This window comes from Electrophorus electricus, unplaced genomic scaffold (genome assembly GCF_041902795.1).
Source record: "Electrophorus electricus isolate QZ-2024a unplaced genomic scaffold, ASM4190279v1 Scaffold50, whole genome shotgun sequence".
NCBI classification, from domain to species: domain Eukaryota; kingdom Metazoa; phylum Chordata; class Actinopteri; order Gymnotiformes; family Gymnotidae; genus Electrophorus; species Electrophorus electricus.
Window position 1 is genome coordinate 818,145 of NW_027658768.1, and position 26,575 is coordinate 844,719.

The following is a 26,575-nucleotide window of genomic DNA, read 5'->3' on the forward strand; positions in this document are numbered from 1 at the left end:
TCGGTGAACAAAACATTGATATTTTTGGTCCATGGTCAGGAAACTCCCCAGATCTCAATCCCATTGAGAACCTGTGGTCTCTCCTCAAAAGATGGTAGAAAAAGAAAAAACTGATCAACTCCAAGCACTGATTAGGCAAGATTGGGTTGCCATCAGTTAAGACTTTGCCCAGAAGATGATATCCAGCATGCCAAGGTGAATTGCAGAAGGGTCAACATTGTAAATATTAAGTCTGCTTAAACTGGATGTATTTGTCAATAAAAAGTAAAAAAATATTATGAAATTACTTCACTATGCCATATAAACATCTGACAAAAGGATCTAAAAACTTGTAAAACCCAAAATTTGTCAATCTCAAAACCTTTGGCCACAATTGTACACACACACACACACACACGCTTAGCGTATGTTTGTATAATGCACAGTAATGGACCTCAATCACACACGCTACAGTTTTTACCAGTGAAGGATATGCAAAATGTCTGCTATTGTCAAGACTGCAGAATTTACCAACCATAACAGGATCTGCAGTTCCCAGATGTGAAGTAATGGATGTAACTTCATCCCCAAAGTAACACTTCCAGATGAATCTTTCTCCTCTTTTCTGCATTTGTAGGTGGGTGGGTTTGATAGTGCTGATCACTTGCAGAGTGTAGAGGCCTGTGACCCCATGACCAACATGTGGAGAGACATCCCCATGGTGCTAAACCCACAAAGCAACTATGGCATGGAGGTGGCAACACATTCTCTCACCAACACACACTCACTCACAGAGGCGGTGATGATGATGATTGCGGTAGTATTTTGTGAAGTAATACAGTCTCACAAAAAGGACTATGCAGGTGTCTGCACAATAAAGGAAGACTACAGTCTTCCCCGTTTCACCAAAGACAGTGGTTACACTGTCACACTTAAAATACACTACAGTTAACACTTTTAATAGAGGTTTAATTGAGGACAAACCTGGAGAGACCTGTAGCTCATCTGAGTGCAGGTAGTGTTGGATTCTCTCTTGGTTGGGTTTGATTAGCTTGACTAATGATTTAAATGAACTGAAAAGCAACTTAAAAAGTCTTTACGTTTTTTATATACCAGCTGTTCTTAGTGACACATACTCAGATCACATTTGTGGTCTGAAATTTCTGTAAGTGTTTTGTTATTTTGATCATTAGTCATTTTCATAAAAAACATGCTCTAAAACACAATATTTTTATCTGGATTTTGGCAGAAATGTTGCTAGTAGTTTATAGAATAAAACACATCTGCTCAGCCTGGTCAAACATATACCCATCAATTGTAAAATTAGAGAAACTGATAATTTTGTAGTGGTCTTATTTTTTTTCCCATAGGTGTGTGTGTGTGTGTGTGTGTGTGCGCGTGTGTGTGTGCGCGTGTGTGTGTGCGCGTGTGTGCGCGTGTGTGCGTGCGTGTGCGTGCGTGTGCGTGCGTGTGCGTGCGTGTGCGTGCGTGTGTGTGTGTGTGTGTGTGTTATAATACACCAGCAACATTTAAACTACCATGGTCTTTCCTTGTGTTTCCCTTCTTTCTACATTCACTTTTGTTGTCTGGTTTTCTCATCACTCTTTTACAGCTTTGCTGCCTAGTCAAGGCCGTAACAGTGGTCTGATGATCTAAGTCACAGTGTGCCCGAGAGACATGAGATGCTTCAAGTGCTTGAGGCCTGTGGTTCGGGAGCCGTTGCCATGGACATTCAAAGGGTAACGGTCCAACTATTATTTGAATTTTTCTGTAGTCCTTCGTTCATTATTTTCATGAAGGATGCATCCTGGATTGAAAGAGCCATCTTATTATTCTCTTTGGTCCTCTTAAACACAAGCTTCTGTACATTGAGGTTTACACCTCTTGTGGTGTTGAGAAAAGAGAGGTCAGGCAAGTCACCTTCAGCCTTGGCTGACTGTAGTTCCAGTAGCAGATCACTCAACTTTGTTAATTTAGAAAAAAGGCATCAGTGCAATCGAACATAGCATCTTCTATTGCTTCTGCTGAGCCATAAGATTGTTTCAGTCTGTTCCATATCATAGCCAGTCCTGCTTCTGGATGATTGATGTGTATTGCTCTTATCTGTTCAACATGGTCTGCTGACTCTTTGCCTAACCACTTGAGAAGACAATCCATCTCCTCATTTGGCGGTAGAGTTAAACCACTTTTAAACCGCTGGTAGCAGTCTGAAAGGAATCTTTCCAGGCTCTGTAGTTCTGAGGTTTGTCATTAAATTGAAGTAAACCTGTAGCCACAAGCTAACAATGAGTAAGATATCTCAAAGTCATTCACGTCTGTGTTGCTATCATGGGTGTTTGAAAACATAGGATTGAATGAGGGAGTAGGATGCCATTTTGGGGCGTGAAATATTGCATTGGCAGGGCATAGTTGTTCTCAAACCTAACTCCATGTGGTTCATGGACTTATCCATCTTCACCAAGAAAAGGGTGCTGTGAGTTAAAATGGGAAGTAGTGTTGATTTGAAATTGGCTTTAGGTTTGAAAGCTGAGGGTGGAAACCTGTTGCTAGAGGTTGTTTCTGGTTTTGCTGAAACACCATCCTTTCTTAAATGGAGTTCTGTCGCTTGTGCTATTGCCTGCTCTATCACATACTGTTCAGTACGTTGTGTGGTTTTCAAGGAAACAGAATTTAAGCTTAACTTGCAAGTAAGCTTCTAGCGTTTCTGCTTCAGCAATGCTTCTGTTCTTGCCTTGGCTGTAGAAGTTCTGTTCTCTGTACGTGTACGATACACAAGTTGACAGGCAGAGAAACGTTCTGCTGACAGCAAAACTGAAAAAGATCAGTTCTTGTCCACAGGTTTACTGACGTCATGAGGAAAGGTGAAATTAAACCCATCAAGACAATCAGCAACACACCCGGCACAACTCGTACCGAAATACACAATGCACCAAATTTCACAGAGAATTGTTATCCACAAAATAATCTGTGATTACAAATAACAATAAAATAAGACATACATACTTGCAACACTTTCAAATGGCATGCAGACAACTGGACTCGCACAGACACAATGAACTATAACTCCTTGTTCTTTCGCTCTCCAATCGCTATACACATCAATCGACTCACTGCTACTGACATCGTGTGCTTCTTAATTACAAGTAACCACAAAAAATGGAAGTTTCTAAACTCAGGACAGAACAGTGTTGCTTTTCAGTGAGTTAAGCTACAGTGTAAGTAAGTGCGTGTATATGCAAGTTTAAATTATTATACACAAATGTAAGTAGTAGGCTATTTATGTGAAAATGTTTCATATGTATGTACAAGTAGTGTTTCCCTGGTTTCTCCCTAAATGGCCCCTCATAGTTCAGCAGTAATGAGGCTAGTTAGATTTTGCTCAGAATTAAGTACACTTTGGGATGTTATATGTATCACAGTCTCCGGTGAGCCGTACATGGTTAATCAATCCAGGTTGAGGTAGAGTCACTGCATTAATGACACATCTGTTTGCATTGCCAGTTGTTGCTATGGCAGCAATGAAATTAGGAAATTCAAAGAAAAACAACTCATCTACACTCTTGGAACTTTAGAACCCCATATGTCCTGTGGCCTGACGTCACACGTGAGGGGAATCCCATCAACACCTTTACAGATCAGTCTGTGGAAAGACACTGAAGAGGACAGAGAAAAAATGAGGCGTTTCTGGAGATGGTGTACTGGACGCATCGAGGAGGAATATATAGACACAAAGGATGTGGAAGGTAAATGTAAATATAATGCCACTCACACCTGCGGTTGCTGGTGCCTCCACTCATAACTGCGGTTAAAATTCCTTTTTTGTCTTTAGCGTTGCATTGTCGCCTCTATCTCCCAATAATTCATACTCGAGTCTTTAGAAATCTCATTTTTTGGGGGGTATATGCCATTTCCTGTTATTTGTGCAGAATACACACACTTTCACTTTGGAATCCACAAAGATTTATAAATGAGGTCCCTGAATAACATCAATCTAATTCTACACTATATCATTTTCTAATTTCATATGTCTGTCTCTGTTTCTGTTTGTCTCTGTGTGTGTGTGTGTGTGTGTGTGTGTGTGTGTGTGTGTGTGTGTGTGTGTGTGTGTGTGTGTGTGTGTGTGTGGTTCTGTGTCAGTAGTGTTTGGAGTGTTTGCGGCGTGACAAGCAGGAGTTGGAGAACAGTTTGTTGGAGCAGCTGAAGGATTTGAGGTTGCAGAAGCAGAAGGAGCTCCAGGTACTTCAGAAGATGCTGAAACACGAGCAGCAGGAGGAGACAGAGCTCCTGCAGAAACAGCAGGAGGAGGAGGAGGAGCATAACAGGTCCATCAAGAGTAAGTACTATGGAGATGCAATAATACTAACATAAGTTAGTGTCAGTACACATCCACCAGTACCTCCACCTTTCACTTATAGCAGCAGTACACATTCAGTACACATTCCCACCTTTCCACTGTACTGGCTGTAGTGATGATGCATGTGTGTGTGTGCGTGTGTGTGTGCGTGTGCGTGCGCGTGTGCACGTGCGCGTGTGTGTGTGGAGTAGCATGTTCTGGTTCTCCTGCATCAGAATGCAGCACTAATTGTGAGGAAAGACCTGCATGTCGCCAAGTCCAGGTCTCTACACCTCTGCACTGTTTCACTCACACATCAGCATGTGGTATGAGCAGGACTAAGACATTTAAGGGAGACTCCTTTAAACCTTTAAGGGATTAACCCAGTACTTGTTTTCATCATTTCGTTGGGTTTGTTACCTCTCATCACAAGAATCTGTAGCACTCAATCTGGTAAAACTATGCGCACTCTATGTATATTATGTACTCTGTACGTGTCAAGTTGAAATCAGCTCATAATCATACTCATAAACGTATATATCAACTTATGCTAGTGTATCTACAGATGTGAAGAAATTAAATAGTATCTGTATGTCTGTATTTGTGCCCGTGTGTGTGCGTGTGCATGTGTGTGTGTGCGTTGTCATCAGGCCCAGAAGAACATACTGTTGGAGAAGCGTGTTCAGGTCCTCTAGCAACAGAATAGCACCAGACTGCGAGGATAGGCCTGCATCTCGCGAAGTCCAGGTCTCTACACCTATGCACTGTTTCACTCACACATCAGCATGTGGGATGAGCAGGACTAAGACCTTTAAGGGATTTAACCTTTAAGAGATAATCTGTTCAGAACATCCTAAAAAATTTTAGGAAAGTTCTTAAGGGCTATGGTAGTGTTATTCAAATGAGTTCATGAAAGTTTTTAAGGGTTACATTAGGGTTGATTGAAAGAGATGATTCCAAATGACCTCTATAAGGCTTCATATAATAAGCGCTTTTAACCTCACAGATGTACTATATCTGTAGCCTTTAACAGCAGGCTAAGCTTCACACCACGTCGGTTGGCAGATGAGATGCCTAAACTGCAGAGGTACCTGGAGAAAGAGGACATTGAAAAGAAGCTTCTAAGCCAAACCAATGAGGAGCTGCTCTGTAAGTAAAATATAAATATCTGTAAATATCTGTATAATATGTAAATAAAAGGAAGATGTGATTGTATAGTGTAGTCGTTTGATTATAAATAATCTCATAATAATCTTATGTACAAATTCTGCAGGATTACCTGGAGAAAGAGGACATCAAAAAGAAGCTTCTGAGCTGAACCAATGAGGAGCTGCTCTGTAAATAAAATATCTGGTAGTAGTATTATTTAAAGTGTCAAATGTGATGAAGTGTGCCCAGGCTCAAAGCTACTTTATTGGGCATGACTGTGTGACCTCTTGAGCCTGGAAGTCTGGAGCATTGGTTATTTAAAGGGTCAAATGTGATGAAGTGTGCCCAGGCCCAGAGCTGCTTTGTTTGGCATGATTGGGTGACCTCTTGGGCCTGGAACTCTGTTTCTAGTTTCATTTATAGGGTCAAACTGCATGAAGTGTGCACAGGCCCAGAGCTACTTTGCTGGGCATGTCACACACGCGGGGAGTTCCATGCACAATGCCTTTACAGATCAGTCTTTGGAAGGGCACTGAAGAGGACAGATCGAAAAATGAGGCATTTCTGGAGCTGGTGTGCTGGAGGCATAGAGAATGAGAATGTAGATACAAAGGAGGTGGGATCCAGGAGAGAACTAATAAAGCAAACCAATAGCAGAAAGCAGAAGTGGCATCTAAAGAAAACGAAGATAGATTGGAAAAAACCTCCTACTGTTGGTATGGATGTTTGATTTTTTTTTTCTGCTTTTTGGCCTTGCCTTTCTAAATGGATGAATTTAAACCACATGTATAAAAAAACACAGTAAACTAAATCATCTTTGCAATAAGGGACAAAAACTGACTTATTGAAAATGCTTTTATCCTCTGATCAGCAATGACTAAAACTCTCATTTAAAATATGCAACAGCGCTTGAAATATTAGGGCATTATTAATTTTTTACAAGTTTGTAGATTCTTGTCAGGCTGTATGTAATACATACAATATGTGTTTCATATATATCCAGCAGTAATGTTACTTTCTCTGGTAGATTTTAAGATGGTCCGTGAACGGACTGAAAGGACTGCGATAGAATGTCTGATTGAAATGAACGATGGATATGACCTGTACAGATCAGCCATGACCAAGCAGAGTCACTCTATGGCACCTGCTTCACCAGCCCTGAAAAACATCAACAAAGACACCAAACCAGGTTTGGGTGCAAAGCAGTCAGCCTTCTTCCCCCTAGGTCCAAGAGAGCACGACTGGCTTGTGAAGTGTCCAGCAGGACAGCAGGATCAAATCTGCCAGCTTCTGCTCCAGGACATCATGCTGGCAGAGAGGAGAAACTTCATGTCTGGTTTCACAGCACTTCACTGGGCTGCTAAACAAGGAAACAGCGAAATGATGAGCAAGATCCTTCTTCTATCACGGCAAGGTGGGCCAGGGGTTGACGTAAACACCAAGAGCTACGACGGCTACACCCCACTACACATCGCTGCTTTTCACTGCCACGAATCGGTCCTGAGTGTTCTGGTGTGTGATCATGGTGCCAACTGCAACATACGTGACAACAGTGGCAAAAAGCCCCATCACTACCTGCACAAGGATGCCTCACCCAAAGTGAGAGAGATGCTTGGACCCTTTCACGCTGGTGATTACAAGCCCTCAGGCCAGAATGTTCTCCCACAATGAATTTCCCAAAATAAATAGCATATCGTCAAATACACATTTTCTCTGACTTGTCTTTCACTCCTGATTTTGATGGTGTGATCAAAAGCTTAAGCTTTGAAATAAATCATTTGCACATAGATGTTTAAAAAATTGAGTAGTCATATTTAAACATTGTCTGTTTCCCTTGAATATTCTCTAATGTTTTGTGTTTGAGTAATGAAAGGTATTTGAGGTCCTTCAGCTGTGCAAGCAAAGTACTACTGAATTAGTAGTAGGAGAAGCCACTTTATATATGAAAAATTAGGTGTGTGCTTTATATTGTTTGTAAGAACTTTTTCTTTTCATTTAGAAATATGCAGACTAAGTGCTCAGGTGAAATTAGTGTGATAAAAATGTTCCCACCAATTAGTTCAAGTTCAAAGTTCAAAAGGCTTTTATTGTCATTTCAGATATGTACAAGTACACAGCAAAAACGAAACAATATTCCTCCCGGACCATGGATCCAACATAAAACAAAACAAGTGCAACAGACAGCACTCTACACGAGTGCAAACAATACAATACAGTGCAATAATGTCATACAATAAATAAATACAGGACAGGACCAATACACAAAGAACAGACAGTGCATTTATTTTTACCAGTAGGCAGTATTGGGAATACGTAAAATGGGTTGTGCATAGGAGTCAGTGACACGCTATACTGAACATAGCAGTCACTTGTAGCAGCCAGAACAATTCAGAGTACAGTGCTGATATAGTACAGTACTCTAGTAGCAAGTAGGAAGGATGTGCAAGAGTGCAAAAGAAGTGCATATATGTGTGTGAAATTTGACTTCAGCAACTATTCCGATACAAAAACAGTGTGTGTGTGTATGAGTGTGTGTGTGTGTGTGTGTGTGTGTGTATGAGTGCGTGCGTGCATGACTGTGTATAAGAGAGAGAGATAGTATATATTAATGGTGAAAAAGATTTATTGCTTAAATTGATTGATTGATTTGACAGCTGTCAGTCAGCCCCCCCCCACACCACCCCGACCGCTCCCCCCATATATTTTATATTTATAAATATATATATATATATATATATATATATATATATAAAAATATATATGTATATATATATATATATATATATATATATATATTATTCTTATTATATATGATATGATGTGACATAATATATGAAAATGAAATTAAACACAATGAGGGATCCTCAAAATAGTTTTAATGACTTAAAAAAAAAGATTTTTAATTGCGAAATAATCAAGTGATTAAAGTAAATAAAAGTTATCAGTCTTAAACGAATACGTACCACGCAGTCTTTAAAAAACTAAAACTCGCTTTTTAAAAACTATTTTGTCCCAGGCCTGCTGATCCAGAATACACACTGATCCACAACCTATCACAACCAAGGGGACTGTTAGAAACTGGTTTAAAGTGACCAGTCCTTCAGGTTTGATCTCCTCCAAGTTACCCTCTACCTGCCAGAACCCAAAATGAAGCAGTGGCCGGACTCTTTGGAAATGCACCAGTGGCCTGGAGCTCGAGAGGGGCAGGTGTAAAGGGTTTAGTATGAGGAGGGGTGCTTAAGTCTGGGCCCAAAAGGTTCGGCTGGTGCGCCAGGTTTGTGGAGGTGTGCATACCTGGAGGGTAAAAGGGGAGACAGGGTGTGGCGTGGCCAGGTGAGGGTGCAGTTTAGTGGGAATGAGTGATGGGCATGTGGTGCCCTGGAGGTGTGGTTGTTCCAGGATGGGCAAGGTGGTATAGTGTGGCTGGACGAGGGGGTGCTTCGCTGGTCATGTGCTTGTGAGTAAGAGGCCTGGAGGTCTGGTGCTTTGAATGACAGAAAGGGTCTGATTTGTGCCCAGGTTTAAAGGTACTTTGCTGGGCAGGACTGTGTGACCTCTTGGGCCTGGAAGTCCAGTGCTTTGAATCATTTAAAGGGTCAAATGGCCTGAAGAGTGCCCAGGTTTAAAGCAACTTTGCTGGGCATGACTGTATGACCTCTTGGGCCTGGAAGTCTGGTGCTTTGAATGATTTAAAGCGTCAAATGGTCTGAAGTTTGCTCAAGTTTAAAGCCACTTTGCTGGGCATGTGGTTGTGATTTAGAGGCCTGGAAGTCTGGTGCTTTGAATGACAGAAAGGGTCAAATGGTCTGAAATGTGCCCAGGCATAGAGTTTCTTTGCTGAGCATGATTGTGTGACCTCTTGAACCTAGAAGTCTGCTTGTAGTATTATTTAAAGGGTCAAACTGCATGAAGTGTGCCCAGGTTTAAAGCTACTTTGCTGGGCATGCTTGTGTGTCCTCTTGGGCCTGGAAGTCTGGTTTTTCAATTTATTAAGGTGTCAAATGGCCTGAAGTGTGCCTAGCCCTAGAGCTTCTTTGCTGGGCATGACTTTGTGACCTCTTGGGCCTGGAAGTCTGCTGCTATTAATTTATTAACAATCACAAAACCAGAGACAACTAGGAAACACCTTTCGCTCCATTCGTTGCCCACACAATGATTTGTCATGGATACTTACTTAATGCTTGTGTTGTTTTCCTTCATCTAACTGGTGTAGAGTTGTTGGATTTTTTTTGGGGGGGGGCACTGCGTGTATATAAGCAGATATATGTATATGTGTATGATGTGTATGTGTATATGTATATGTATACTATGTATATGTATGTGATTCCTTTTATGTATATGTACATGTATATGATTCCTTTTATGTATATGTACATGTGTGTATATATATAATATGATTTATTTTCCGCCGTCTGTTTCCATCTTCTTGTTGTCCATGATTTTTCTTCAAGAGAGTGGACATCTTCCAGTTAGCTAGACTCTCTTTCCAGATACCGTTTTGGACAGATAATTGTCGGCTGGGCCTAAATGATGGCTTTGGCTCAACGTCCATGATAAAGCATCAAACTATTGGCTCTGGAAAAACAACCAGTTTAAGACAAGACATGGGGTGCGTAAAGATACCACAGAGCACCACGAAAGAGCTTAAAGTTACCGCTTGTCTAAACAGACTTTTGGGGGATATGAATAAGCATAAAATGGACAAGTAAGACACATGAAAATGACCATTGCCAGACTGAAGGTCAACTGATATTCAAATAAATTATATTTAAAGGTTTTTCAATGCAGACAGTGCATAATGTCTCCTGTCTTGGACAATAAAGCATTCATGTGAGTATTACTGAAAAACACTAACCATAAGAGAAAAAAGCATATTTTTTCAAGTGTTGCGTCCTGTGTTCGTTTGGTGTGTTTGTGTGTGTGTGTGTGTGTGTGTGTGTGTGTATTCATCAGACAAGCTACATTCCTCCTGCATCCTTCCACTGTTGACAGCATTTGACCTCACTCTCAACCACTCTCCTCCGACTCACAAAGCGGCCAATGTTCTGGACCTGATCTTCACCCGTACCACCACAACATCGGACATCAGTCACCCCCCTCCACCTCTCGGACCATCACTTTCTATCCTTCTCTCTCTCCCTTCCTTCTCTTTCCATCCAGATTCTCTTATCCAGAGCAACTTGCAAATGCGCTCATGGCAGTGGTAGCTCACTGGTTAAGGTACTTGATATTTGTTAGAGTCTGGGTTCAAACCCTGCCACTGTTGGGCCCCTGAGCAAGGCCCTTAATTCTCAATTGCTCAAGTTGTACTCAGTCATAATTGTAAGTTGCTTTGGATAAAAGTGTCAGGTAAATGTGCTTTCATTTCCTCATAGAATACATCCTAGCCAGTACAGTAGGTTGGACCAAGATACCAATGAACTCAAATAATGTACAGGGGTCAATGCTGATGCCTAGAAGTACAAAATACAAAATGTCTATCTTAAGCTCTAGTCCTTATTGTTTGTTAGACAACACCAGTGTAAAACAATACCCTACAATAAGTACCAATTTGGTCAGTATAGGAGCAGGGTCAGCTCCTGTTCTTAAAACCCACTCAATATTGTATCTCTGTTTTTAATCCTTTTCTCTGCCCAGGACACTGTAGTGGCTCTTCAGGCTCTGGCAACATATAGCACTGCAACCTACAGTACAACAGACACCATTGCGGTGACTGTGACGTCGCCGCACGGCTTGAAGACCCAGTTCATGGTGTACCGGAATAAAAGACTACTGTACCAGCAGATCCAGCTGCAGGAAGTGACTGGGGTTTACAATGTCAGGGCATCAGGCCAAGGCTTTGTGTTTGTGCAGGTTAGTCTGGTGCCACTTCCTGTGTTGATCATGGTGTGGATATGCTTGAAGACCATTTTGAATAGTTTCTTGGGTGTGTAAATGACTCTAGGGATCCTGTATGCTACTAATATTTCTCTTCCAGTTCACCCAGCACTACAACATCCCTCCTCCCAATGACTTCTCCTCCTTCAGTATCTCATTCAACACAACATCAAACTGCAGTACCCCAAACCTGTCTGTGGGGGTCACTGTGACTGTCAGCTGAGCTCTACTAGAGAACAAGAGGAAAGAATGGCTTTGCCCATGTAACCCTTTGACTTTGCTTTAATTTGTCTTTCGGGTATAATGATAACAGGACTGAGACGGACATGGTGGTCATTGAGGTCAAGCTGCTGTCTGGGTTCAGTCTGGTTGAGGGGTCATTGATACCAGTATCTGGCTCTATAGCGGTAACTTTGACCTCACTGAAAATACCCATCATGCATTAGCTGGTCTGCTTATAAATAATCTGTCTACAGGAGAATGCCACTGTAAAGCATGTGGATCAAACGGAGAGAAACGTCATCATGTATTTGAACGGGGTAAGAACAGGCTTTTACTAGTTCAACAGTTTCAGATCAACTTGCTTGCAAGATGAACAGTATGTTGTATGTTGGGACAAACATTAACAATGGTCTACGTGATTTTGTATGGTGACGCAGCTGTCTCCCTTCCCCGAGCTGAAGAAGGGAGAGACCTACACTCTGGTTATCCAGCAGGATATAGTGGTGCAGAACCTGAAGCCAGCTGAAGATCTACGACTACTACCAGCCCAGTAAGAACCAGTTACAGATGTTACATGAGTCATTTTTGGAAGTAGAAATGACCAACCTTATTTCACGTCACTCTTCAATATGTAATTAAGGAACAAGATCATATGAACTGAATTATAATTACACTAAATGTGCTATAATGTCCTCCTGTGTAGCATGAATAAGAACCTGTTTTCCTTTATTCTCTCCTGTAGGTGATGTGGCCGTTACAGAATACACGTCTCCATGTAACAAACTGTAGACTACGTGACCTGCTGCCTGCACTAATGTTGGCCACGTTGTACTGCATTGTACCATGAGAATCTGTCCTTTTACCTGAAGTGTAAATCAGATCTAATGCTACTGGGTGACTGTTCTGTAATTACTCGGTTATTTAGTTGTATTGAAATGAAATTCTCTTGTGCAGTGTACAAATGCCTTGTCTCTTTTCTTTCTCTACTCTTCACTCTTCACCAGTGTTCCCTCATCTGATGCTGTATTGCCACTCAGCATAATTTTAAAACTTGCCATGCAGAGCAAGGCCATAATCATAAACTGAACAGGTCACAGGGAATTCACTCCCTCATAAGAGAATTGAGGGGCAAAGTATACTAATGCTCAGAAATCTATGCATTTGTATGAAGACGAGTCCAGATATTGTGACCGAGGTTTAGGAAGTGATGTACAAGTACATTTGGGTGTGCATCAAGGACCTCTTCTCACTTTAACCTCTCCACTTCTCTCCAGCCCCCTCTCTTCTCGTTCTGTCTACTAATCTCCTTCCCAGTTGTCTCTGCTCTCCCACCGTCTCCCCCCTCCTCTGGTGCTTCTCTCGTTTCTTTTTAGTTATGTATTTGTTTGAATGACCACACCTCCACATGCTGGGGAGTACTTTACTATTCTTAATGATGTGTGGAGATTTTATTAATTTTTTAAAGTCCATTATCATCTAAGGCATCTCTTAAATTTTCACTTGTCCCTGTCCTGTTTAGTGGCTTCATACCCTCCTTTTTACTCTCAATGAACCAGATTGGACAGGAAAAATATATTTTAGTCAACAAGTGACAGCCTCTCGGTGCATCTATGAAGCCTATATGAGTGTGTACAGCAGGATGAGACGAGTGTAATGGCATTATGGGCTCTATCTCTCTCCTTCACCTACCGGTATCCTCATACACTCTCCTTTGAATGAAAGCATGACCATGAAAAACAGCAGTAAACAATGAGGAATGGATTATTGGTGATTTATCTGATTGGTAGTTGTCAGGAAAGACTGAGGACTCTCTTCAACATTTGTATCTGACTAGTATTCATTTTCTCACGGTGAATTTTTTTTTTTCTGAAAATATGTTATTGCCACTCTTCCTCTTGTGCATGCCTTGCTGTGAATGAAAGCTGACTAATGAGAATCTTTCACTTTTTAAAAGTAACACCAATAAAGCCATTTATCATAAACAGGTACAGCTACACAGGATATTATATGAGCATACAATACATTAAAACTGCTACTCTACATGTTCACATGCATCACTACAATGACTGACGCATTAGACTTCATGTGGGATTTCTAATATATATAACTAAATATCAAAGCATTGTTAGTTGGATATGACGGTGAGCGTTGTTGGATTCTGCATGGACCACCACAAACCCAGAACTGTACAGTACATCCCTCCCCCACCAGATCTCTATCAGGTCCTGTAAAATATACAGAACACTTCTACATGTTTATCTCTGTTTAAAGTGAAGAGACACGTCCATGCAGTGTCTCTGTTTAAGCATGTCCATCTGACATTAATAAGATCAATGTAATACATTTTCATGGAAAGGAAAAATAAAATTTTATCTGAAAAGGATGTTAGGACGTTTTGAGAAACAACCTTCATGTTGTTATAATTTTGATCATAATTCTGTGTCTGAAAGATAATTTTGTATTCCTCACAACTCCAGCCTACATCTAACCTTCATCAAGACTAGATGTATGAAAGGAATAACAATGGCTCCAAAATATTTCTAAACAAAAATAAAGTGAAACATGGATATTTGATGGATTCAAATGCTCAACAAACAAACAGCCAAACTCAATTCCACCCATGTGAGAAGGAAACAAACAAACCAGAAGTGAACATTAAGGCCTGTACAATTAATGCAGCCTCTGGTACTACCGCAATATTACTGTTATGCTTAATATCAGCCCATTATCATTTCTAGCTCTTGGTACTCACTCGTAGGTTCCTTTAATTGGTTAGATAATGGCTGAAAAGAGTTTGAACAGGTGATTCTTATGAGCTAACTTTAATGAGAGGCTTAAAAGGAATGCAGACAAACTGGGATCTTGTGTCTGTCTGTGCTTCTCCCAGGGGGAAGGGTTGGTGTATGAAACTGGGTATTGGGGTTTCCCATGTCTAGCAGTACAATGTGGTGGAGCAGAAGGTAGTCATATCCTGTGCTTATGTTATGGCGTTACCTTGTATGTGTTTAAGAGAGTTGATTTTCATGTTTAAATGCCTTTTTGTCTTGTAGGTTCTGGTTACTCCTCCCTGTCATATTTCAGCTGAGGGATGCAGAGGGGCTTGGTGGTAAGAAACTGTTCAGATCAAACCACAAATGGTGATGCTTTGTGTCTATTCAGGAATTTAAGCAATCTCTGCTCTGTTCATCCCCTTCAAGTGTGGAACAAATCTGCACCACATTGGTATGGTGTAGCAACATCAGCTTCTGTGGCTCAGCCCCAAGAATTTGGCTACCTACCTTATCTGACCAAGATGGAGGGCTCTCCTTCCAGTGTTGCATCTAAGCAAAGTAGCTCTGTGTTCCCTCAGCAAGGCCTGGAACCCAGTCAGACTGTGGGTGGATGTTTAAGGAGTGGTTCCAGAAGTCAAATGGATTCAAGTGCACAGACTGCAAGTGGCTCTGCTGGGTATTACCAGTCTGTGTTCCAAGGTGGCCAGCAATTCCCTGGACTTGTAGCCAAAGCTCAACTGCAGGATTCTTCTGGTAATGGTGAAATTCAGTTTCAGGGGCAGAGTGCTAATCGTGTCTTTGGCACCCCCCAGACTTCTAGTGGTCTGTTTCAACAAGGTGTCTGGCATCAGGGGTCTGCTGGCAGCTTGGACTCTATATCCAGTGCTCAAGGTTCCCCAATTCAGTATACTGGTTCAACAATGCACACTGTGTCTGTTCAATCTGCTCCTACCCATCAGGGAGACTACAGGGCTCCATCCTCAGGCCACCCAACATACCATCCTTCAAAGAAGGTCCAACCTTCTCGTGTTCCTTCCCCTCAATCTCAAAGCTACACACAGCTGAAATCCAGACTCTTAGCTAGCCAAAGTGCCAGTGGGAGTTCTGGTGTAACCTCTACTAGCCGACAGCCCGTCAAGGATACTGAACAACATGGCAGCTCTCGCGGGGCTGTTCCTTTTCGGTTTGCAAATGGATGGCAGACATGGAGAGGGCAGACTAGCCAGTTGCAGATGCAGGGCTCCAGTGCTGGTTCTTCTATTGCCTCTACAAGCCAACAGTCTGCCAGTGATGCTCCACAAAAAAGCAGCTACTATGGGCCTTTGCCAGCCCAGGGTGCAGGTACAGGGCAGACCACTGGCTGGCAGTCTGCAATGCAACCTGCCCAGTTCCAAATGCAGGGCTCCTGTGTGGATTCTGGCTTGACCTCTACTAGCCAACAGCCTGTCAAGAATGCAGCGCAACATGGCAGCTGTCGTGGGTCTGGTCCTTCTCAGACTGCAAGTAGATGGCTGACATCGAGCAAACCATTTGCATCACAGACGCGGGGCTCCAGTGTGAGTTCAAATGTCTTTACTAGCCAACAGTCTGCCAGTGATGCTACACAAAAAAGCAGCTACTATGGGCCTCTGCCAGTCCAGGGTGCAGGCACAGGGCAGAACACTGGCTGGCAGTCTGCACAGCAAGCTGGTCAGTCTCGAATGCAGAGCTTGAGCTCCACCCACCAGCAGTCAGCTGGTGATGTGCAAAAAAGCAGCAGTTATTATGCACCTGTGCTTACCCACAGTGTAGGAACCAAGCCCTCTAGTTATGATCATGCTTCAATACAGACTGGACCTGTGCTGGGTACAGGTATGTGGCAGTCCACTAGCCAACAGTCTGCACTACAGACTGCCCAGTCCCAAATGCAGGGCTCCAGTGCTGGTTCTGGTGTGACATCTAGTAGCCAACAGTCTGTCAGTGATGCTCCACAAAAAAGCAGCTCCTCTAGGTTCCTCCATTCTCAGGTTGGGAGTACATGGCAGACAGGAAGCCACCAGTCTGCCCAGGCCCAGTTGCAGGGTTCCGGTACAAGTTCTGCCATGACCTCCCCCAGCCAGCGATCCAATGATGCTGCTCAAAGCAGCAGCTCATGTAGGGCCTCCCCTTCACAGGTTGGGAGCGTGGGCCAAACTTGGAGCCACCAGACTGCATTGCACACTGACCAGTCCCAGAAGGGGGTCCCAAATCCTCCCCAAACTGCCTCCCGCACAGTAACCTTCAACCAATACAACCCAGCAAGTCAGACCCCATCCAGCATGAATGGGTTGTCCAAAGGGCATCTTGGCAGCTACTCTAGTGGGTGGGGACAGAATGCTGTGATGCAGGCAGGTGGGAGACAGCCAGTATTTGCTGTAGATTTTAATGTGGGCCAACAGTCTTCTGACGTGCAGTTACCCTACACTGGTTCCCCATCAAGTGTGTCCAGTGGTTCTAGCAGCTACAGCTTCACTCAGGACTTGCCTAGTCACTCCAACTACCACCACAGTAAACCCCAACTGCCTCCTACTCAGTTCAGTGGGATGGTCAAGCACTAGGCTCAGGCTAATGCTGTTCAACAAAATGATGCTGAAACTATTCTTGGTTCTTCTTAATCCTGCTTTCTTAAATAAAATGTGTTGGCAACACTGCTGTCTGCTTGGTTTCTGTTGGTTAAACAATGCTGTGTGAAATTTGAAGGGGACACTAGACAAACAGGGGACTCTGTAGTGAGGTGGCTCTTTGGTTTGTTTGTTTTTTTGGCCCCCTTTTTCTTGTATGCCACAATTACACTAGTTAGAATGAGGCTGTCCGAACTGCTTGAGGTCTAAAGCTGTGTGGGTTTAGTGCATGTTCAGCAGAATTCACTCTGACTGTTTACAGTTCACATTTTCACATGAACCTTCATAAGACTGTATTTGAAATGGGACCTGTGAAGTACACTGACAACTGTGTGGAAGTCCTCATTCTGGATTGAGGGTTGTTTAAAACTGGCTCATGTTTACCTAAATGGTGTTCACTTTAAGGTGTATGGGAAGTGTTTTCGTTTAGTTGGTTGGTTCCTCTGTAGTGATTCTATTGAGGCTGAAGGAGCAATGCAGTTTTAGTTGAACTTGGTTTAACACACAAATCACTTATGTAAAAATTGCGTGAGGTGCTGAGACACCACCCAGTCATTTTTAGAAGAGGGTGATTTTGAAAGAAGGTGAACATCCTCTTAAAGAACACTACAAAGTCTTCCTTTCTTGAGAAACTTTTTTTTCTTTTTTAAAAACATTTGTTGAAGGAAGAGGTTGGGGGCACAAACTTAAATCATTAAATTAATCAAATGGATAAGTCAGATTTTTTAAAAAACACAAATGCTTTATGAAACCTGGTTAAAGAGCTGGCTGAGGCTGTGTTCAACATAAAGTGCAGGATCTACAGTCCCTGTTTTCTCCTTGTCTTTATTGTTGATCTGTGTGAATGATGTTTCCACTTGTTTCTTGTAACCTGGTTCATGGTCCCTGTAACTTCTCTTTCCTAAGAAAGCAAAACAGGTTGAGCCTTATACTGAAATGAGGATGTAAACACGTATGTACAATATATATTTATTTCAAGATGGCACCAGTGAAGTCGGCTGCCGTCACGACTGCTCCATCCACACCTGTCACTTTTCGCTATCTTCTTTGCCCTTTTTGTTCTTCCTGCTATTCCTGACATCTATAAAGCCCTTCTTTCTTTCTTCACCACGATACGCATCTCATACAGCAGAGATGCTCTTATTTCTCTTAGTCTACATAGCACTCACCTCAAGCCATCTCTAACCCCAGACCCAAGATGGCCGACGGAGATCCTGAAGGAGAACAAAAGACGCGACATTAGGAAAAGGCCTCGAGGAAAACGAGCCACCGTCAGGAACAGGCTGAGGGCTCAGGCACACCAAGCTCCCTTACCTAGCATCCTGCTAGCCAATGTCCAGTCTCTGGACAACAAGCTCGACGACCTCCGGGCCAGGATAAAGTTCCAGAGGGACATTCGGGACTGCAACCTCCTCTGCTTCACCGAGTCGTGGCTGAACTCAGCGGTACTAAGCTGAAACGGGAAACTCCAATTCAGAGGAAGGTCACACGCTGGACAGACCAATTGCTGGCTACTCTGCAGGACGCTCTGGATGACACGGACTGGGACATGTTTCAGTGCAGCAATGATGATGTCAGCGAATTTATGGAGGCAGTAGTAGGGTTTATTGGGATTCCAAGAGCCACTATCAAGAAGTTTCCCAACCTGAAGCCCTGGGTGGACAAAACCATCCACGAGGCTCTGAACTCTCACACTGCCACCTGCAACGCGGGGATCATCAGTGGGAACATGGAGGAGTACAAGTCTGTGGCATACAGAGTGTGCAGGGCAGTGAGGGAGGTGAAGCGGTGCTATGGGAGGAAACTAGAGACATAGTTCCAGCAGAGTGGCTCTAGATCCCTGTGGCAGGGAATATGGATGATCACGGACTACAGAAGCCCACCCTGCGGACTGATGAGTGCAGATGAGTCTCTGGTGATTGAGCTAAACACGTCCTTCGCTTGCTTCGAGGCTACATCTAGCAGTGCTAATGCTAACAGCGCTAGCGCTAACAATGCTAATGGTGCTATCGGAGCAGCCAACATGCGCAGAGCCCATCATAAGCCAGCGCCCTCTCATCATCATGGAGAGTGACGTGAGGAGAGTATTTAAACGGGTGAATACCAGGAAGGCGGCGGTAGAGTCCTCAAAGCCTGCGCAGACCAGCTAGCCCTGGTATTCATTGACATCTTCAACCTCTCCCTGATGCTCGGTATCGTCCCATCCAGCTTCAAGTGATCCACCATCGTCCACGTCCCAAAGAAAGCTCGACCCTCTGGCCTCAATGACTACCACCCCATTGCCCTCACATCAGTCGTGATGAAGTGTTATGAAAAGGTAGTCAGAGACTTCATCACCTCTTCACTGCCAGCCTCCGTGGACCCACTGCAGTTTGCATACCGCCACAACCGCTCCACTGATGATGCAATTGCACATCTGCTCCACACCACACTGACCCACCTGGACAAAGGGAGGGGTAATTATGTTAAAATGCTGTTTGTCAACTACAGTTCAGCATTTAATACCCTCATCCCCTCCAGACTCACTACTAAGTTGGAGGATCCAGGATTGCATCCATATGACAAGAGGGCCTACCTGGAGGAGATTAAACACCTGGAGAGCTGGTGCCAGGAAAATAATCTCCTCCTTAACATCAGCCAGACAAAGGAGCTGATTGTGGACTGCAGCAAGAAGCAGGAGCGGCACTACCAACCTGTGAGGATCAATGGAACCACAGTGGAGAGAGTAGACAGTTTCAGGTACCTTGGAGTTCACATCTCGCAGGACCTGTCCTGGTCCCGCCACACCAACTGCCTGGCAAAGAAGGCTCGTCAGCGTCTTTACCACCTCAGATGCTTAAGAGAAAGAGATCATTCCAAATTACCTCTATAAGGCTTCATATAATAAGCTCTGTTAGCTTCAGAGATGTACTATATCTGTAGCCTTTAACAGCAGGCTACGCTTCACACCACGTCTCTTCTGCCCTCAGGCGGTTGGCAGAGATTGCTAACCTGCAGGAGTACCTGGAGAAAGAGGACATCAAGAAGGAGTTATCAACAATTCTTATCAATGCACATGTTCTGGAAAAAACTTATGTGAGGGAAAGGCTATCATGTTATTTAAATAGTCAGAATTTTAGCACAGAGTTACTGTGTGTGGTTCCCACAAGTGGATATATTTCAAAACACTATAAAACTCTTTATGACAGTCCTGTGAACTTGAATAAAGCCTTTTCCAACCCTTCAATGATGCACCGGTGTGATGTTGAATTGTCTTTGAAAACTGAAACATTCTCACAAAACAAATTCAGTGCATTGCAAGCATGTTTTGCATCGATTCTAGTGTTAAATCAAAGATGAGAAATAATACCCGTTTCTTGAAATATTGCAAAATTTGTCTTTGAATTTGGATAAGCAATGCTATTTACTCATATTTACATAGTGCGCTATGTTGTCAAATTTTTATACCAGCGTCTGATTAGCTTTCGATTTCAACAGGAAAAAAAAGGAAAAAAGAAAATGGTATATATTTTGCAAAATGAGTGAGACCTTTCTCTGGGACAGCTCCTTTTTAAACAGCATGCTGATCTCTTGCCAATAAATTCATTGAATGAACTCTAAATTGATAAAAGGAAAATTGTAACAAATCAATAATACCAACTGACCAGAATGTGGACAAGAGCCAAAAGTCGAAACACTAACAAAACTAGCTGCAGGAAATGGGCTCGTTGGTCTAGGTGTCTGATTTTTGCTTAGGGTGTAAGTGGTCCCAGGTTCAATTGGTTGATGAGCCTTTCATCTTTACTTCTGATACATAGTTGCACTGCACCATGCGTCATTGTCTCCTTATGAAATGAGCAAAATAAATGACTTCTGCTTCTTACGAATGTCCAGTAAAAATGGCACTAGATTGCCCTACTAAGAGGCTTGTTATTCTAGGCTTGCGATAGTAGCTTTGGGTGCAAGAGTTCCTATGTTCAACTGGCCCAAAAGCCCACCTTGACCTTGAAACACTGGTTGCTGTGAGAGCATTTAGGTTTGTGTTTAATTTTGGTAAGTGAAGTTCAGCTTCAGACAAAGCAATGGTGCCCACGTCCTTTCCTGGTGATCCAGTTTCCCACAGAGAATACATTTTGTACTGTTTACTCTAAAATAAATGAAAGAGTGCATTAACTCTAACACTTGTGTTACCTTGGGTTTAGAAATAAACTCTCTGGGTCCAAAATTGGCTTGTTATGTTTTTAGGAATTTACAATGGCAACCCTCACCTTAAAGCAATGTCTATGTCTAGAGATAAATGGGTCGTCCTAGGAACAACATTAAAGCTAGCGCTTTAAAAGTCGGTGACTTCCCTCTGTCCAAGGCCTAGATTAAAGCCATTAAATTTCATGTGGCTAAATGAAATCATTGATGCACAAGCCTCACGGTCATGTTTTTTTTTTAAGTGCATTTTGCCCTGTCATTTCCAATGTGTATTTCACAGGCTAAACACGTTGAGGCCGAATGATGCAGCGCCAAGAAAATCTCCGTGCACCATCTGGTCAAGGCTTAGATTAGAGCCAGCAAGTTTGGTGTCGATAGGTCAAAGCACTAGTGTGCAGGCCTTAGGAGTGTTCTTTTCAAAGGCTATGTAAAGATGATATCGAAGGACTGGCTATAATATAACAGTCAAGTTATATTTGGCTTGCAACTAGACTCTGTAGGATGGAAGAACTACAGGGCCAGAAATGGGTTGTCTTTCGGTACCTATTACAGATACACCTCTTCGTAACAATTGGGTGAAGTAAGAAAGCCAGCTATGGTCGAAACACAGCATAGCCAAAGGCATAAAAAAAGCCTGAAATTATCATGCCTTTGATAGCCAAATAAGACAGCTCAGCACGTAGAAGGTCACAATGAGAAGATGGCTTGGATTCCCTCACAGACAGCAAAGTGAGTTTTGAGTGCAGACTCACAGATCATGAACAGTAGAGCACACTCACATAGTCAGCAGGACTCAAAACTGCACAGGGAAACCCCAATGGATTTCTAGTCCATTGTCCTCTCGGCCATGGCTACGACATAAATCATCAACAATTCTTATCAATGCACATGTTCTGGAAAAACCTTTGTGAGGGTAAGGCTATCATGTTATTTGAATAGTCAAAATTTTAGCACAGAGTTACTGTGTGTGGTTCCCACAAGTGGATATATTTCAAAACACTATAAAACTCTTTATGACAGTCCTCTGAACTTGCATAAAGCCTATTCCTTACCCTTCAATGATCCACTGGCGTGATGTTGAATAGTCTTTGAAAACTGAAACATTCTCATAAAACAAATTCAGTGCATTGCAAGCATGTTTAGCATTGATTCTAGTCTTAAATCAAAGATGAGGAATAATACCCGTTCCTTGAAATATTGCAAAATTTCTCTTTGAATTTGGAAAAGAAATGCATTTTAGTCATTTTACATATTTTTGAACCCTGAGTGATACCTTACACCGTGGACAGCTCCTTTTTAAACAGCAGGCTGATCTCTTGCCAATAAAGTCATCAAATGAACTCTAAGTTGATAAAAAAAAATAATTAAAAATTGTAACAAATCAGTAATGCCAATTAACCCCTATATGCGCCAACGCCCCCTAGCTGGCCAGCCCAAAAGGGCATACTCAAATAAATAAATATTGAATATTCTTAACGTTGTGAGATGGGGTTAGTGATGAAAGGCACGTGACATAGCATGAAGTATAGAATGTGGGCGAGTAATTACATTGCATTATTAAAAGGGTGAGCGATATTAGATAATGCATAGGCTTGTTAACTTCTAACAATACAGCGCATTTGGTAATGGGACATCCAATCACGGTACTAACCACACAAAGTGTAATAGCAGACGTGAACTCACAAGCCTTCACCTTGACAGCACTAAGGCAACAGAGGATCAGCAAAATTTTGGAAGCACCACACATCACGTACACGCATGACGGAATCAACATGGCAGACATGATGGGAGGAGAAGAGCCTCATCAGTGCGAACAGGAAGTCAAAAAGCAGGAGAAGGTGAGACCAGACCTAGAAGGAGAACCAATTCCAGGAGCAGGGAACATGTTCACTGATGGATGTGGATTTAGACGACCAGATGGGGATATAAAAGCAGGGTGTGCAGTGGTGGCAGAAACACAGGGAGAAGTAGATGAATTTTGGACGGTGAAAGCAGAAAGGCTGAAAGGTTAGCAATCAGCACAGCGAGCTGAGGTAATGGCAGTAGTGGAGGCCTTGAAGTTAGCAAAGGGCAAGGAAGTGAATATTTATACTGACTCTGCTTACACGATAGGGGCAGCACATGTGGAGCTAAGACAATGGATGAGAGCAGGGTTTAGGACAGCGGGAAACAAACCAATTAAACATGAGGCAGAAATGAGGGAGCTGGGAAAGGCCTTGCAGGGACCAAAAAGAGTAGCTATCATAAAGTGCAGGGGACATGTAGAGTATGTCAACAGTACAATCCCAAACCTACAATTAAGGTGGCACCCGGTAAGTATCCGTTGTCAATAACACCAGGGGAAGAGATAGTAATTGACTACACAGACATGGTGGACTCAGCATAGGAAGACAGTGCTTCAGTGGTAAATTTCCTGGTGAACCAGTACATTCCTCACCATGGGTTTCCGAGAAAAGTGAGATCAGATAATGGCACTCATTTTACAGTGCGCAATTTGCAGGAGTTAGAGAAAATGCTGGGTCTGAAACATTCATTTGGGGCAGTGTATCATCCTCAGTCTCAAGTTAAGGTGGAAAGGATTAATCTAAATGTGAAAAACAAAGTGGCCAAAATCTGTGCACAGACAAAATTAAATTGGGTTGACGCCTTACCTTTGGCATTAATGCAAATTAGATGTTCAGTAAATGCAACAACTGGTTTTACCCCTTTTGAATTGCAGACAGGTCGAGGATTTCCAGGACCCCAGGGACCCTGAACAATAAATGAGAAAAGAAAAACATCTCACACACACATCATATTTTAATGAATTGCAAAGTATCGTTTCAGCTTTCTCCACGCAGGAGGGGGACCGGACGGGGAGCAGACAAACACAGACGATACCCGTTACGGACTGGGGGCTGCTGAGAGTCATCAAGAGAAAATGGAGTGAGCCGAGGTGGACAGGTCCATTCCAGGTGACAGAAAGAACCAGCCACGCCGTACGCCTGAAGGGTAAAGGGGAAACGTGGTTTCATCTGAGCCAGTGCGCCGCCGCAGAGTCACCGCAGAGGAGTCTGCAAGAGACAGCGAGGGACCTTGCTGAAACATCACCTAACTCACCTGACCCGGAAGGGGCAGAATAATCCCCGGGAGCAAAAGGGTCAAGGTAGTCCACCCTTAGACCCCGAAGTAAGAAGAACAGAACACCAGTGATGACTTCTGGACAATTGTGTTGTTTGATTATTTGTTGGTGTATTGTGTTGTGTGTTTCCATTTACAGTTTGGTCACGCTTGGGTTAAATAATAGCATGGCAGTAGGAAAGGATTAAAACATTAACAACAAGACGGTGAAGAAGAATGGGGGTAGAGATTGGTGGATGTGTAGCATGTGCAGCCGCAAGACCCAGACTTATAACCACCCCGGCACCCCTATTCCCACAAAAAGACCCCAAGGGTTATGCGTGCATGATTGGCCTGACTAAGGAAAGAAACCCTAAGAATTGTGACACTTTGAGCGTTATTTTCCCCCCCATCAGTAACAGAACCAGGACAGGACTATTTTCAACCAAAAAGGGGGAGGGGAACTACACGTGCTTCGTTAGAAGTTCAAGCACACCTCAAGTACGCTTGGGGCACATCCCGGCGGAATGGTGTAACCGCACGGTCACTGGGAACGAGTCTGTGGGTTCATGGGCAAGAGCAGGATTGTATGATTATTGTGGAAGGATGACTTTGGTTGTTAACATGCCAGAGAACTCAGAGGGGACATGCGCCATGGTCAGGTTAGCAGCTCCTTTATTACTGATAGGCAAAAAACTACACAGGGACCCGGTAACTGATGCAGCAAGACAGTAGCGAGAGGCATACCATTTTGATTTAACAAGGAATACCCCCACATACATAGATGCAATAGGAATACCTCGCGGAGTTCCGGACAGATATAAGTTAGCAGACCAGATAGCAGGGGGATTTGAGAATATTCCGATACTTTCTGCATTATTCCCCATTACTCCAAATAAAAATGTGGATCGGATTAACTATGTACATTATAATGTCCTCAGGCTAGCCAACCTGACTAGGGATGCAGTGGAAGGACTTAGAGATCAGCTGGGACCAACCTCACTGATGGCGGTGCAAAATCGTATGGCATTAGACATGTTGTTGGCGGAAAAGGGGGGTGTCTGCGCTATGCTTGAGGATGTGTGTTGTACATTCATTGCTAATAATACCGCTCCGGATGGGTCGGTTAGTAGAGCATTGGATGGTTTGAAGACCCTATCAGAGGAAATGCATGAGAATTCAGGCATAAACAACCAGTTGGAATCCTGGATGGTGAGCCGGTTCGGTCAGTGGAAAGACTTAATTGTGTCATTGATGGTTTCATTAGCCACATTCACAGGAATTGCTGTGACATGCGGGTGCTGCTGTATTCCATGTATTAGGGCGTTAATGGTTAGACTAATCTCAGCTATGATAGAAAGGAAAGATGTGCATGAGGGTACCACGATGATGCCATTGATACAGGGGGAAAGGGACGTAGAGACAGGAGATGCCAGAATAAAGGAGTGTGATTGGTGATCTCTTTGTAGAGATCAAAAGGGGGAATTGTGGAGTTTCAGAAATGAAATGAATGCTAAGCTTACACTAGTAGAGAATAATGTGCAGAATGGAATAGGACTAATGCTTGAATAAATAAAATAATTACTGTATGTCCAGACATAACAGGAAATGCCCTAGCCATGCATATGTGTGATTATGCAAGAAGACATGTGTACGAGACGGTCAAACAGAGGTGACGGCTGAGATGGAAAAACACAAAAGCAGAAGTGGCACAAGGCGAGAGAAATATAAGTCTGTCTGTTGCAAAGTTATGATTTAGATATCACTCGCACTGAGTTGTGAAGTGACATCTCCAGAGCTCTGCATTAATAAAAGGCCACAGGGTAACGCACTGTTTCCTGTCTCTTCTTTCCTGCATCAACGGACACGACACTAACTAATCATATAACAGAATCTGGCCCTTAGCTATTTTATTAGCTTTTTATCAGGGCACGCTTAGTAAAACGTCACATCTCTACATCAACTTTTTAAAAAAATTAACAGGCAATCAAATTATTTTGGCTATACTAAAACCTGTCCTGGAGCAATGCCTAGCTAGCTGGATAGCTAACACTAACATGCAAGACTGGGTTTGTTTTGCAGAAGTAGCAGACGCTAAATAGCTGCCTTGTAAAAGAGGTTTGCATTGGGGACTGTTTGTATTTGATGCATGCACTTTAGGTATTATTGCATAACGCTATTTGTGATGTATTTTTGTTTTTCAATCAGTCACATTCCAAGCCAAACTTCTCTTAGGTATCTTGTATCAGTGGAGAACTACTTTTGAAGGCATTGTTACTAGCTAACTGTTAGCTAGCAAGGTAACAAGGTAACTCTTTTTAAAC